Source organism: Monodelphis domestica, chromosome 3 (genome assembly GCF_027887165.1).
Source record: "Monodelphis domestica isolate mMonDom1 chromosome 3, mMonDom1.pri, whole genome shotgun sequence".
NCBI lineage: Eukaryota > Metazoa > Chordata > Mammalia > Didelphimorphia > Didelphidae > Monodelphis > Monodelphis domestica.
In genome coordinates, this window is record NC_077229.1 from 298,512,885 (window position 1) to 298,524,639 (window position 11,755).

General features: G+C 37.6%; 1 protein-coding gene and 1 long non-coding RNA gene across 6 annotated transcripts in view; one reads left to right on the forward strand and one right to left on the reverse strand.

The window, feature by feature from the left end:
• Positions 1-11,606, reverse strand: part of PCMTD1 (protein-L-isoaspartate (D-aspartate) O-methyltransferase domain containing 1) — a 59,915-nt gene extending 48,309 nt beyond the window's left edge. For 2 of the 4 annotated variants that reach the window (XR_008917710.1, XM_007487138.3), the window contains exons 1-2: positions 11,372-11,510; positions 8,279-8,395 (exon numbers count right to left, since the gene is read on the reverse strand). The gene's annotated coding sequence lies outside the window, so the exon portion shown is untranslated. Of the gene's footprint in view, positions 1-8,278; positions 8,396-10,986; positions 11,250-11,371 lie in introns of those variants that run through there. The other 2 variants (XM_056823902.1, XM_001368793.4) reach the window with 2 other exon arrangements.
• Positions 11,588-11,755, forward strand: part of LOC103092828 (uncharacterized) — a 134,042-nt gene continuing 133,874 nt past the window's right edge. The window contains exon 1 of one of the 2 annotated variants that reach the window (XR_008917711.1): positions 11,588-11,717. This is a non-coding gene — a long non-coding RNA (uncharacterized LOC103092828). The remainder of the gene's footprint in view (positions 11,718-11,755) is intronic. The other variant, XR_001628739.2, reaches the window with a different exon arrangement.

Genomic DNA, 11,755 nt, shown 5'->3' on the forward strand with positions numbered 1-11,755 from the left:
AATTAAGAGATCAAGAAAAAAGGAACACTGAGAAATGAGAAAAGGAGATTGATGGGAGTTATCTCACATGAGGTGGTGAATAAGAGTCAATCCAGAGGGAAAGACCTTACTATCATCAAAATTAGCACAAATTGGGAATAACATGCACACTCAATTAATTGACTATTGAAACCTTATTCTAGAACTACAAATTTAACACAGATTAGAAAAATAATAGCACTGCATTATTGCTATGCTAACTACTAAGAGATTCTACCAAAACCCCATGATCTTCTCAAAGACTCTTGTCTTCTATAAATCCTTAAAGGATATGTTTGGTCCTATGCAAGAGGTGAAAAAAAAAATCAAAGCGGAAAAACATTTGCTGGGCAGCACCAGTAAATCACTAGAAGCACATATGTAAGTTAAGTGCCCCACCTTCACTTGCCAGTGTCTGACTTTCCCAAACCTAGTAAATACTAGAATATGGGCCTAGATGGGAAAGAAATAGAAGGGAGACAAGCTAGTATTTGTAGTCAGTCACAAGATCTAGGTTAAAATCTTGTCTCTAGTCACTTAGTGTGTGATCATAGACTAGACAAGATTAATTCTTAGGGCTTCATCTATAATTCAATGTTCCCCTCTAAGACTAGGCTAATTGTCAAAAGAGTTTAGGACTATGTGTATGGGAAAACTTAGGAAAGTCAAGAGTTGAAGAGACTGTAGTAATAATAAGAAAGTCATAAAACTGTGGGGATATGATGAGGCTTTAGGGAATTAAAGTACCTATCTATATGACCACATTCAGGAAACCATGTGTGGGAGTGGTTCACTTAACAAATAAGAACTCAGGGAATATTTGTGAAGGGAAGCAGTGTTCAGGGAGCTAAAGAGGAGTAGATTATTAAATATTTTTAAGTCTCACATCTATGTACCTATTTTTAGCTTCTTCTATATAAAACATGGCTTTTTAAAGAACTTTTCTCCATAATAAAATTATGTCCAAGGTACTAATTGCTACCCTATAATCCATTTTCCTTTGAAATGGCATTTCTTTTTTAACATACTCATGCTTCTTTTGTAATGATACACTAATCTTGGAAAAACCTTTAAAAGTATAGGTAGAAAATCTATTACAAACTGAGGCTAGAGACTGTCAACAGAGATGAACATTATTTCATTTATCTTTCTTATCTACTATAACATTGCTCCATTAATCATGCCATCTAGTCAATCTGTCTATTAGGTTATAGTCCTTCCATAAAAAAAGATTCAGATCTTGAAGAGAACTTCGATATCTTTATCTTACAAACAAGGGAACTAAAATTTGTAGTGGCTAATGACTTCAATCACCCAGGCAAGCCTAATAAATAAGGCATTTTATGTTGGAAACACAATAAACTATCTCTGAAACTGACTTCAAGGAGCTTATATTCTATTAGGGCAAATCTGTGAGAAAAAGTATGGCATAACAGATCATTGACATTCATCAAGCAGTAGAATACACTGCCAGGATTATACTTCTGGTAAAGGATATTAGCAACTATGTGGAAGATGGAGAGGCTGAGCAATTAGAAGGCTAACATAATTATTCCAGAGAGGAAATGAGGGTCTCAACTTGGATCAGGTCTATTAAGAAATATTGAAGTGGAAAATGACAAGATTTGACAATAGCTAGTATTTACACATTGCCTAAAGAATCTCCAAAAGGTTTTACATATATTAAAAATTGAGGGCAGCTAGGTGGCACAGTGGATAGAGTATTAAATCTGGAATCAGAAAGTCCTGGGTCCAGAACATTTATTATGGACTTACCTTCTTCATCTAAAATGGGAATAATGGCATCTACCTCTCAGGGTGGTTGTGAGGATTTAATGAGATAACTGCTAAAGAGGCAGCTCTAGGTGGCTCAGTGAATTGACAATCAGGCCTATATTAGAGAAGACCTGGAATAAATTTTACCTCAGACATTTCCTAGCTATATGACCATGGCCAAGTCACTTAACCCCCATTGGCCTAGCACTTACATCTCTTCTGCGTTAGAACAATACTTAATATTGATTCTAACATGGAAAATAGAGTTTAAAATAGTTTTGTACAATGCCTGGCATATAGTAAAAGTTACATAAATGATAAATTATAATTATTAATTACTATTATTAAAAACAGTATGTCAAAAACAAATAATTCAAACAGGTCTTTCCCAACTTCAACTCCAGAAACTCTTGCAATTATATATCCTCAAAATAATGTTTACTCAATTCAAATGAAATCAAATATATAGTCATCAAGATTAAGGCTTTTTGCATAATATGGCCAATTTGATTAGAACTGACTATGTATTAGAGTCATCTGATATGAAAAATTGTCTAATTTTATTTGAAATATTCTGATGCTTGAGTTACACAATAAAAACATTCTAGGCATAATTAAAAAGCTCCTACTTTTCCAGTTCAACAGAATGCTATAAGTACCAATTTCTTGAAACACTCACTTTAGGATCTCCTGTTATCAATGACTTTGACTCAGATGTACATACGCAAAGGGAAAAAAGGCAAGTTATATCTTCTTATTGCAGCAAAATTGTATCATTGAGATCAGACTATCAGCCCAAAAAATTCCAAGCTCCTATGCATCCTGAACATCAGGGAAATCTTGTTCAATCACACTTGGGCATAAGTATATTATTCCTTATCAAAAAGAACATCCTCACCAGCCAGTCTTCATTTATAAACTGGTCGTCTATAACCTTTTTTTGTTATAAGATTTTATGGAGAAGATTTAATCTGAAAGAGATCTTAGAGATAAGAAAGTCTTAGAACTATAATTAAGAAGAGATAATGTAGCCCAACACCCTTGTTTTTTAAAGATGAGGTAACTGAAGCCCAGGGAGGTTAAATAATTTACCTGTAGAAATTCACATAAGTAATGTCATAGGCAGAATTTAAACTATGATCTTAAATTCAGAGATAGGCTTTTCCTTTGTAACCAGCTCCTTAATTTTATAGAAAAAAAAATGTTGGGCCAAGTTAAATGACTACTCAACAGACATACAGAGTTAGAATTGAGATTTTCAGCCAAAGTAAATTCAGATTTGCCTTCAAGTAAGATTCTAAGGTCTTAAGGGAATGTGGTACACAAAAAGAGGGACACCTCCTGTGATCCCTCTTAGCAGAACTTTCCCTCATCTTTTTCTTTTCTCCATTTTTGAATCCATACTTGCTTCAAAATCTCCAAGTTATTTCTAAATAGCAAACAAGGACATCCTTTTATATGTATTGTAATTCAGGTATAAGTCAGGAATATATTTCCTTTGTTGTCACAAAATACCATTTAGGTGCTAATGATAGAGGTTATCCACTGGCAACTTTCATTCACACATTTATTGAAGGGATACAAAGATTAAGAATGTTCTAGTTAATACATAATCATGATACAAGGTAGAATAAAAATGACTATAGGATAGAATACAATACTAGAAAAATTCTTAACTGGAAGAGTTTACTTGTAGTTGGAAGGAGTAGGGAAAGCATAATGGAACATATAGCATTCAAGGTGGGCCTTAAAGATTTCTAACAGAGGAATGAGGCAAAAAGACATTCTAGACAGAAGGAAGAATATAACCAGATCAGGTGGCTTTTAAAAATCGCATTACTGGGGGCAGTTGGGTGGCTCAGTGTATTGAGAGCCAGGCCTAGAGATGGGAGGTCCTAGGTTCAAATCTGACCTCATATACTTCCTAGCTGTATGACCCTGGACAAGTCATTTAACCCCCATTGCCTAGCCCTTACTGCTCTTCTGCCTTGGAGTCAATTATACAATATTGACTCCAAGACGGAAGGTAAAGGTTTATTAAAAAAAATTTTTTTTAATTTAAAAACTTTTTAAAAATCGCATTACAACAACAGGAAAAAAAGAATTTGTGCTAGAACTAAGATGATAGTAGCAGAAGACGCAACTAAGATAGTGGCAGAAAGAGAAAAAGGGAGAAAAGGTAACACTGTAATGGAAGACTGGCAGGAAGCAATTCAGCAAGCTCCCCTCCATAAAAATCTAAACAAACATTTAGAAGATGCTCCAGGCTGAATCCTAATGGGGAAATCCAGAAAAAAAGTCACAATGAATTATTTGTCCTGCCTAGCTTGACTTGGGGAAACATAAAGGTCTGTAGACACTTGGACCAACAGTGCTTCAAGGTCAGCATTCCAGGTCCTAGGAAAGGGCTATGCTCTAGGCCCTAGTGACTAGGGAAGAGGTCTTAGACCTCTACCAAGGCAGATACATACTAATACACTCCCGACATGGACAGCTTGGCGACTTTTGTCATATACTACTTGGTTGCAGTTCCAAGTAAAATAAATCTGCACATGGGCATGGCATTCCCATGAGGGAAGGCCTTGGGTGGTATTAGAGAAAGAATAAAGTTCAGAAGGAAGTAGCAATGGTGGTATAGTTCAGATCTCCAGTTAAGAGCTTCCATCACCTAAACCAGCCTTCAAAAAAATAATCAGAACAGAAAACCAGGCAAAACAAGTGTCCTTACAATTCTGTCACTCTGGACCACAGTTTTTGTGCTGGCAAATGGGAGCTGGGTCCAGGGGCAATGTATTGAAACTCCAAATGTCATGAGCTCAAAGGCCTGTTGCAGACCCAAACCCATGCCAGGAACTTGCAAAGAGACCAGAGCTAGGTGGCAGCAATCAAACTTGCCCTGGATCATAACATTTGAGATCTGAAAACCTTCAGTTCCCTGGCTTTTATCTGAGACCCTGGAATAACACAATGCTCAATACTCCAAGAAAGCAGCTCTACAAGTATTAAGAGATCAACCTTAACATTAAGTCTGAAATCAGGAATTAGGCTGAAAGAATCAGCAAACAAAGGAATCCCACTATAATACAGAGGTATGGGGGCCAGGAAACTCTACAAATTCCTAAGAGAATGACTCCAAAACACCTACAAATTGTCTTAGAAAAACAGTTTGGGGACAAAATTAACTAAGATCTGGAAAACTTGAAGCAAGAAATTTTTTTTAATGTTTTTATCAGTGGAGCATTTAAGGAAAAACCTGAAAAATACATGATAATCGCCATATTAGAAAGAACTGGAAAGGGAATTAATGACAAGACAAAAGAGTGCATAAAGCCCTGACTAAATAATAAACCCCCTGAAAATTAGAAAGTACCAAAGAAAAATGAATGATTCTGTAAGGTAACGAGAAAAAAACTTAAAAATAAAACAAAACCAGAAGAAAACCTAAGGTATATCACAGCAAAAAACTTGCCTAGAAAATGGAAAAAAATAACTTCAGAATCACTGAACTATTTAAATACCTGACCAAGAACTACACAATACAGTGCAAAAATATTAAATAAAGCTTCCCAGGTATCTTAGAGGAAAAATCTACTAGTCACTATTTAAAGCAAACCACCAAAATGAAATTCGCAGGAAGATAAAATCAAAATACAGATTCCAGAACTAAGAAAATACTTAAAGAAGCAGGAAGGAATTCCAAATATCAAGAATTGATTAGAAGTCACCTCTAAATAGTGCTATAAGATGCACTTAGTGTAGCCAATAAAATAGGATTCATAATTATTTCTGATGAAAAGACCAGAGCTATGGAGAAAATTGAAGTTCAGAGTGAAGAGACATATAAAAAGGTAAACATGAATGATAAAAGACTAAAGAAAAGCTGTTTAACAATCAAATATGTGAAATGTCCTCTCTGATCTCTGCCAACTTCAGGGTTCCCAAAGGGAATACAATTAACTGTAGTTTGAATGGTTCTCACAGAACCACTTACCTAGACCTGACTTATTGACTTAGGAGAGAGGAAGAGGAAAGGGGGGGAGGGCATAGGGGAAATTATTTTGCATAAGGGTACACAAATAAACTTCTATACAAACAAGTGAAGGAGGTGGCTGAATGAAACTTGAACCTCTCTCAACTGAACTGGTCAAAAAAAAAGGAATATATATAAAAATAGTTGGATATAAATTCAATATGGAAATAGAGAAAGAAGTGGAGAGGAAAGAGAATAGGTTTAAGGAGAGATTAGTCCTACACAAAACAAATTTAGTACTAATTATATACAGAAATATTTATAGTTCTTTTCTGAGTTAGCAAAGAATAGGAATTTTATGAGGTGCCCATAAATTGGGGAATCAACAAAAAAGTTATGCTAATATAAACGTGATGGAATACTACTGTGATAAACTCTTTACCAGCATACCAACCACAATTCTACTTAAAAAATATTTTCTTAGAATTAGAAAGACTTAGGAAATGATTAAATGCATAAGGCAAAGGACATGGAAGAATCAAAGGTGCTTGACTAAGAGATTCTGGTGATGGAGGAGGCAGCTGGGTGGCACAGTGGATAGGCCTGGAGTCAAGAGGAGTTGGCTTCAAAACTGGATTCAGTTTACTTCCTAGCCAAGTCACTTAACCCTGTTTGCCAAAACCCTTGCCTTTCTTTACTTAAGAGTAGCTACCAATGGGGGCAGCTGGGTAGCTCAGTGGATTGAGAGCCAGGCCTACAGATGGGAAGTCCTAGGTTCAAATCTGGTCTCAGACACTTCCCAGCTGTGTGACATTGGGCAATACACTTAACCCCCATTGCCTAGCCCTTACCTCTCTTCTGCCTTGGAACCAATACACAGTATTGATTCCAAGAAGAAAGGTAAGGGTTTAAAAAAAAAAAACTAGCTACCAAGACTGAAAGTGGGTTTTTAGGGGGGAAAAGAGGTAAGAGGAAAATTAGGTGCATTATCAACTAAGTAAAGGTTAAAAGAAAATTTCAACAATCATAAAACTGCTTGATGCTATGAAGCTGTTTAAGTACCCTCGTAAAATTTATAATCAAAATAAAAAAGTGAGTCTGAAATATATGCAAAAGGACTAATCATATTAACAGGCAAATTATATGACTACTAGAAACAATGGGTGCTGATCTTTTAGAAGACCAGAAGCTTTTCTCATGTTGATATTCCTAAGATTTGCCCTCTGTTCCTGGTTCTCTGCTCCATGATCTTGATAGTAAAGGTCAGAAATCATAGTAGGAGTGACCTTAAGCCTCTATCCATCCTCTCTGACAACACTCTTGTTGCTGCTACCATGCTTCTGTTTTCCACCTTTGTTCTATCCTTTCCCTCGTGTTCTATACTTCTTTCTCTCAAAACCAAAATCCCTCAGGTCTTCTTGTTTTCCAAGATGACAAACAAGTAATGTTGTAAACCTATTTGACTAACTGCAGGATGCATTCCTCGGTACTCTCCTTCCAGTTCCTAGACTGGAGATAATTTCCTGTTATATTAACTTTTATAAGTTAAAAAGAAAATGTATAAACTGGAACATAAAGTTTACCAAATTCCTGACCAAATGAAAATTATACATGTAAAATTTACATATGTATTATATATAAAATTACGTGTATACTTATCTTAAACTTCAGACGTACAAAACAGAAACTGAGTTTTTTTCTCCCACACCTACCCTAGCCCCTCTTCTAAATTACTTTATTTCTGTCAAGGGCATAAAGGACATCAACCAGATTTGCAACACTGTTGTTATTCTCAAACCTTTTTCCTCCAATACACATATCCCTTTACCTGGATATTTTAATAGCTCCCTAATTAGGCTACTTGTCTCATTAGAAAGTATTTTCCATTCACAATCTGTCCTCCAAATTGTCAGTGATATTATGAAATCACAGGTCTGCTCATGTCAGTCAATAAAATTCCGTTGCTCCCTATTAAATTTGAATCAAATAGAAACTCCTCTTTTTGCCCTTTAAAGACCTTCAGGACATATTTACTATTTACTAATTTACTTTTCTAGGCTAATTACACATTATTCCCCTTTGCACCCTTTACAATCTAGCCAAACTGGCATTCTTCTAGATGTTCCTCTCATACAAAATGTCATGTCTCTCATCTATGTCTTTCCAAAGGTTTTCAATATACTACTTCTTCCTCAATTCATAAAATCATGTTTCCTTTAATTCTTCACCTCTTAACCTTCTAAATTTTTACTTTCCTAATCCCTCCCAACAACTAATAAAGAATATCTCCTTCAAAATTACCATGAATTGCATACATGTATGTAAGTTGTCTCCTTCATAATACATAAACTCCTTGAGGGGATAGACATTGCATTACTATCAAGAACAGTACCAAGCAGGCATTTGATAAATATTTAATAGATGATTGATTGTATTTGCACACTGAAGAAGCAATTTGGCAACCTGCCTTGGAATTACAAAGATCTTAGTTCAAATCCTGCTTTAAACACTCACTTTGTTACCAGGGACAAGTCACAGAACTTCTCAGTGTCCCTAAAGCAACTCTATAAAATTGGATTATAAATAAGTTGCTGATCTTCATCAGTGGAGGGAGTTGCCATCACCAAAGGTCTGGAACAACATAAAAACACATGTAAAATTTTCATTTAATACCAAATATTTCACAGCTGTGGTCAAATTATGAGAAATGAACAAGTCAGACAAGGTAGGCAGACATTGATGGTTTATACACTGCATTTTTGGAGGGAAAATTAAATTTGACGAGATCACAAATTCATAATTGTATGTTTGCCTATAAAAGTGTTCCCAGTGTCTTGGGAGTCAGATGGCATTGTATAATGTGTGTTGATTCTGTGTAGTACCTGACCATTAGAGCATTGTCTCCCTAGTCCAGATTAGAGATGTTTGTTTGCTTTTTAAAAATCCTTACCTTCAGCCTTGGATTCAATACTCTGTTTTGCTTCCAAGGCAGAAAAGTGGTATGGGCTGGGCAATGGGGGTTAAGTGACTTGCCCAGGGTCACACAGCTGGGAAGTGTCTGAGGCCAAATTTGAACCTAGGACCTCCCATCTCAAGGCCTGGCTCTCAATCCACTGAGCAACCCAGCTGCCCCACCCAGATATGTTCTTGTAGAACAGTTCTGTGTTTTTTCAGGTCCTATGTTTTTCATCTATATAATGCTATTTATAGTTATATTCTTACAATGTTACAAAAGTTAGTGGTTCTTTCTTAAAAGCTACTAACCTGGGGGGCAGTTGGGTGGCCCAGTGGACTGAGAGCCAGGCCTAGAGACAAGAGGTTCTGGGTTCAAACCTGACCTCAGACACTTCCTACCTGTGTGACCCTGGGCAAGTCACTTACTTACCTCTCTTCTGCCTTGGAGTCAATTGACTCCGGTTTAAAAAAAAAAAAAAGCTACTAACCTGGACAGCTAGGTAGGACAGTAGATAGAATGCCAGGCCTGTTGTCAGAACCTTGGTTCAAAACTGGCCTCTGACATTTCCTAGCTGTGTGACTTTGGGTAAATCACTTAATCTCGAATATCTACCCCTTACCATTGTTCTAGAATTGCTACTATGACAGAAGGTAAGAGCTTAAAAAAAAAAAGTACTAACACCTGGGAAACAAAAATACAGCCACTTTAGTTGAATCACTTAAAATTCTTTTAGTCTTTAGTTTCACCTCTAAAATGAAAAGGCTAGATTGGATTGATAGTATGAATCAATTCAGATTTTTTAAAGTATCCCAAAAAGAACCATGTGCAATTCACCATATTTACTATATAGGATATAATATAGGTTCTATTCTAAAACTAAAATAATTTCCACTGAAATCAAGCACTCCATTCCAAGGATAGCATTTCATTTCTCTAAATATCCATTCTTTTCTGGGGAGAAATAATGACAATCTTTGCATCTTTCCTGTTCTATACAATATCCAATTCCCACTGCCTTTTCCTTCAAAATGTTTCCTATTTGTTTTCATCCTTATTTCTACAACCTACACTTCCATTCAAGTTTTTGCTGAACTCCATAATAGTATTATTTGGACTCCTATCTAGTTACCCTTCTTACCCATTTGCATATCAACACTGAAAATCAGAACACCAAAATACAAAAATTATTTTCTACTTGAATGACTTCTTTTCCTTATTTTTGAGTATTTCAAAAGAATACCAAAACAAGTCATTAAATCAGTCTGGCATAATTCTATAAATCATTAAGGCCCATTAATTAAAATTTCACCACTCTCCGAGAGCTTACAGTTTCCTTAAAACATTAAGTTAAAAAAAATTTTTTTTTCAATTATACATTGCCTGTATTCTGAGTTCTGAGGAAAAATCAGTCATTAATATCCCCTCAAAACATAAAATTGCACTCAGCACAGTATATAACACGTTCAACAACAAAAAAGTTAGACAAATGAAATATCAATCAATGCAATTTCCGCAAGCATTTCTTTTAAGAAATGTCCCATTCAATATCAGTTAGTTTTCTAACGTTTACAATGCAGAAATGAACTACCATTTATTCAGACACAAATCACTCTGGATTTACTCATAAATTTTTTCATCTAATCTTTACTTTTCTTACCATTCTTTTTCATCTTTTGCTAACTACCAAAACCGAGCTTAAAGAACACAAATTCTCATTTAACAATAGAAATAAAACATGACTAATCTAAAGCAACTCAAAAATGCATATATGTATTTAAATAGATATGCGCTCTTTAAGACCACAGATCAAGTTCTAGACCCAGCTCTGCCAAATACTTCTCAAATTTCTACTCAATTTCCTTAATATCAAAAGTTTGTGGTTTTAGTTTCACATTCGGTAGGCTTTACAAGATAATTTATAAATATCTATAATCTAATATAAAGGTGTATACCTAACAAAAACTAGTTTGTTTCTTTTTTACCTGCCGTTAATGGTTGGGGGGTCGGGGGAAGGGGGAGTGGAAGGATTCCGAAAGTACCAAGGCTCAATCGACCTTTCACTCTTCTCCAGTAGTTGAGTTAAGTACTTTTTTAACTCCCCGTACTCGACTTCTATATCTTTCCCTCCCCAGTTCAGGACTCTAGTTCTCTTCACTTTAAAGAAATCTAACATTTCACTCCCTTGAACTTTCTAGAACCATGGGGGGGGGGGGTCACAGTTTAAAGCGTTTTTTCCCTCAAGTCTCTCTGCAGACCCACCCCGCACCTTCCAAGTGATGCTGTAGGTGCACGAAGAGTAGGGCTCAAAGGCTGCTCTAGCTGCTTGTTTACTTGCAGCAGCAGCAGCGACTGTAGTAGCATTGGGACCATCGGCAGGTCGCGAGCTCCCAGTCAGTGGCGCACCAAAAATGCTGCGGCGGTGGGGGCGGGGGGGGAAGGGGAGCCAGCCTCAAGTGCTCCTTCTCCGACATCCTTTCACGCCACCCCCACCTCCTCAGGTTTCCTTCCCCAGCAGGCACTCCGGGTCACGCTAGGCTGGGGCTAGACCCTGGTGCCCAAATCCTAACACTGCCGCGAGCAAACTCGCCATTCTAGCTGATTTTGAAAGGGGGGGGGGGGGGGGGAAGGACCGGGAGGTAACCGAGCCTTACCTGCCCCCAGCGTCTCTCACTCGTCCCTACAGGGTAGTGCAGCAGCTCCAAAACATCGGCCCAACCCACCACGTCGCCGGCGGGGCCCCTCGTGACGTCGGCACCACAACAACAACAACGACCGCCGCCGCCGCCTCAGGCGGCCTCCACGGAGGGGGGAGGGGGAGAAGGAGGTCTGCCCTGGCCCCGGCTGGGCTCGCCTCCTCACCGCCGACCCAGGACGCGGAGCATGCGCACGAGAACCGGGAGCTAGGGGGCACCGGCCGGGCGGTGACGCCGAAGATCAACAAGTCACCGAAACGCCTCCCTCGAGCCGCCTTGGCCAGACAGTCCCAAATAACGCGAGGTCTGTGTTGGGGCTGGGGGTGGGGGTTGGGGGCTAAG